The sequence below is a fragment of the Hemiscyllium ocellatum genome, unplaced genomic scaffold (assembly GCF_020745735.1).
Source record: "Hemiscyllium ocellatum isolate sHemOce1 unplaced genomic scaffold, sHemOce1.pat.X.cur. scaffold_486_pat_ctg1, whole genome shotgun sequence".
Taxonomy (NCBI): Eukaryota; Metazoa; Chordata; class Chondrichthyes; order Orectolobiformes; family Hemiscylliidae; genus Hemiscyllium; species Hemiscyllium ocellatum.
In genome coordinates, this window is record NW_026869080.1 from 211,575 (window position 1) to 215,985 (window position 4,411).

Consider the following 4,411-nt stretch of genomic DNA (forward strand, 5'->3'; position numbering starts at 1 on the left):
GCTGGAGCTATTTCTTCAGCCATTGTGATTATGTAAGTCTTCCTAAAATGTTTCCCTCTTCTATCAGGAAGAAAATGCGTTCAATGTGTGATCCCATAGTATGAGCGGGAGCATCACCCACACCAGTAAGAGGGGTCAGCAGCTTCAGAGAGAGAGGGAGGAGAGATCAGAATCTGGGAACAGTACACTGGAATGTTCCAACAATGGATCAGGATCTGAGAATGTTCGACTGGAAATTTCCAGCAATGGACAGGAGTTTATCCTCCGGTATTCCACAAATTCCTTTTCTTGGAAACCACAATCAAGCTGAATTCCCAGCCCACCTCCGTAATGAAATCTCACATGATCACTGTAACTTTGTCTTTCCTACACATCTTTCTAGCTCCTGGTATCCCCTACACCCCAGCTCCTAACTACTGTTTGGAGGTCTGAACAGAACTCCAACTACTTGTTTTTAACCTTAATGATTCCTCAATTCTATCAACACAGATTCTACACCATCTGACCTTACTTCATTTCTTATTGTTGATTCAATTTCATTTCTTCCTAATAAGACAATCCCATCCCTTCTGCCCAACTGCCTATCTATTTCATAGGATGCATATCCTTGAATATTCAGCTCCCAATCCTGATCCGCTTGCAGCGACGTCTCCATGATCGCGACCAGCCAATTTGTGTATGAGTCACAAGCTTATTTATCTTATTCCCTATACTACATGCATTCCGATATAACATTTCAGACCTGTATTAACCATCCCACTTCTCATCGTTACGAGTAACGCTGATGAACTGGGAGACTGAATCCATACATGGGACTATGATGTTGCGGCTTTACAGAGACTTGGTTGAGAGACGGAAAGGAATAGCCGTTCAAAATTCCAGGGTTTCATTGTTTTAGAGGCGGTAGAGAAGAAGATAAAAGAGGTGGACGAGTTGTTTTACTAATCAGGGAGAATGCTACATCTGCAATTGAAGAGGACATGCAGGAGGGATCATCCACTGCAGCAATATGGGTAAAGCTCAAAAATAAGATGGATGCAAGCACTGTGTTACTGCAATCCCACTAACAGCCACAGCGGGATTGAGGAACAGATATGTATGTCGATTAAGGAAAGGTGTATTACAAACAGAGTGGTCGTAGTGAGTGACTTTACTATCCCCAATAATGACCGGGAGTCATTTGGAGCAAGAGGCTAAGACGGGGCAGAATTTGTTAACTGCAACAGTAGTGTGGATAGTCCAACGAGAGGAAGAGCCATACTGGAACTCGTATTGGCTAATGAGCATGGCCAGGTGACTGACCTGTCAGTGGGTCATAATCTTAAAAACAGTCATCACAGCTCCTTCAGATTTAAGATAGCTATGAACACGGATAAGTCAGGTCCTTGTGTGAAGTTACTGAATTGACGGAAGGCACATTACGTCGGTATCAGTCAGAAGTAGGACGCGTCAACTGGGAGGAGCTGCTATCAGGCAAATCCAATTTTGTATGTGGGAATTGCTTGTTAAACCCTGACAGCAAAAATCATCTGGTGAGCGTCCTCCCGACTGCTCGAATTTCAATCTTTTTTTTGAACAGATATATCAAGGCCGCTGCACATCAGACAACAGGAAGAGATAAAGGATGATTCTGCACTGTGTCCTTCACAGGACCGGCTTGTCTCTCCAGGCACGTGAGGTCTTTATTGTGTGTCAGAGAGCTTCAGAATTGATAGAGCACTGAAGGAGGCCATTTAGCCCATTGTACACCGACGAGCTCTCCAACAACACAAATTGACAACGGAGAGAACAGAGTGGTTTATCTGTGTGTGTGCGTGTGAGAGAGAAAAACTAACAGAGAAAAAGGAAGTGAACAGAGATAAAAGGAATGGAGAGAAAACGGAGCGACAGAGTGAGTGTACAAGGGGTGTCAGACGAGTGTGAAGTTGGATCAGAAGACAGCACGAGGAGAAATACACAGAAATTTTATTTAAAAACTTCCACAGACTGCAAGCCCTTTGTCTGGTGCTGTACCCTATGAGCACTATGCTGTCATCCCAGACCATTTATCACCAATAATATCACAGAGCGGGGGTGCGGACGGCTGAACAGGATCCAAAAGAACAATAGATTGATTGCAGAGAGAACGTGAATTAATTTAAATATTCTGGGCCCAAAGGAACTTGTAGTCCCTCTAGACACTATGTCGGAGACAGGCCGAGAGAATCTCAGTGAGGGGGATCACTGATGGGAGGCAAATCACCATCTCAGCTGTGGGTCAAGTAATGACCGATAAAGTTTGAACACCTCGTCCGTGGTTGTGTAATTCTCGTTTCAATTCATAAAGCTCCACATCGCAAGTGTATTTTAACAAACTTGTCTCTTTGTGGTTTTCATGTTTTGGTATGTACAAAACTGCTTGTTTTTTGTGCCTTTATTTTGTGTTGAATAAACACATTTTATTACTGAGGAAGAAAGGACCTGTTCCAATGAGACAGTCTTCATCTGAACCGTGCTGGGACCAGAGTCCGAGTGAATCCTAACTAAGACTGTAGACAGAGATCTAAACTGTTTATGAGTGTGTGTGTGTGTGTGTGTGGGCTGGGGGTGCAGTTATAGGGAGGTAAGAGTACAGAGCTCAGGAGAAGTTATTAAAATATCCAGCACAGATGGAAATAGGAGAGTGTATGGAAAGTGTAAGGAATCAAACTTCAAGCACAACGGACAAACAAATGACAATGAGAAGAGGGACCGTTAATACAAGATTGAAGGGGTTATATCCGAATGGATGCAGTATATGGAATACAGTAAATGAGCTTGTGGCACACACTAAAATTTGTAGATATGACGTGATGGGCATCACAGAGAAGTGGCTGCAAGGGGATCAGGATATTCAAGGACATATATCCTATCGAAAAGATAGGTGGCAGAGGGAGGGGACTCACATTATTAATAAGAAATGAAATTAAATCAATTGTAACAAAGAAAGCAAGGTCAGATGGTGTAGAATCTGCTTGGGTAGAATTGAGGAACCACAACGGTAAGACAACTACAGTTGAAGACTTTCACAGGCCTCCAAAGAGTAGTCAGGAGCTGGGGCATAAGATACACCAGGAGATAGAAAAGATCTGTAGGAAAAGCACAATTCTAGTGATCATGGGGGATTTCAATATGCAAGTGGAATGGGAAACCAGGTTTGTAGTGAATCGTAAGAAAAGAACTTTGAGAAATGTCTACGCGATGGCTTTTTGGAGCATCATGTGGTGGAGCCCACTCTAGAACAGATGACATTGGATTTAATGACGCAGGCTAGATAAGGGAGCTTAAGGTGAAGGAAATCTTCAGAAGCAGTGATCAGAACATGGTCAAATTTAATCCGCAATTTGTGAGAGAAGATAGAATCAGAGTTCACAGTATTTCAGCTGAATAAAGGCAACTGGAGAGGCATAAGGGAGAAGCTGGGTATAATTGACTGGGGCAGGGGTCTAGCAGGAAAGAGCAATGACAGGAGACACCAAGATTAATTCAGGAGACACTGCAGAGATCCATGCTGATTAAAAGAGGCATGGTACAGGGAGGATGAGGCAACCAGGGCTGACAAGGGAAGTCAGGGATTGCATATAGGGGAAAGAGAAAGCATATATTGCGGTGAAGGGCAGAGGGAAACTGGAAAATTTGGGCTAACTGAAGGCAAGAACAAATAAATAAGGACGGAGAAGATTTAATATGGCGGTAAGCTAACCAGTAATATAAAGGAAACTGTAAGAGCTTCTTCAGATATATAAGTGCAAAAGAGATGTGAAAATGAATATGGCCCACTGGAAAATGATGCTGGAGAGACTGTAGTGGGAAACAAAGAAATGGCTGAGGAACTTTGCATCAGTCTTCACGGTGGAAGGTATGAGTAATTTCCGAGAATTGAAGAGAGTGAGAGTGCAGTCCTGAATATGGTGGTCATCGCCAAGAACTTGTTAGAAAACGGAATGGCCTGAATGTGGATAGCTCACCTGGACCAGTTGGACTACTCCCCAGCCTTGTAAGAGAGATAGCTGAAGAGTTAGTGCAAGCGTAAGTGGTAATCTTTCAGGAATGACTAAAATCAAGAAAGGGCCAAGTGGTTGTATAATTGGTAACATGACACCCCGTTTAATAAGGGAGTTAGGCAGAAGATGGAAAAGCAGACTGATTAGCCTAACCTTGAATGTGGGTAACATCGTAAAGAATGGGATTTCTGAAGACTTGGAGGCCTTTGCTAAAATAGAGCAGAGTTAACATGGTTTCATCAAGGGGAGGTCATGCCTGATAAACCGGCTATAATAATTTGAGGGAGTAATGAGCAGATTAGAGCAATGAGAACCGATAGATCTTATCCATCTGCATCTCAAGAATCCTTTGACAAGGTGCCATGCATGAGGCTATTGAGAAATGTGTA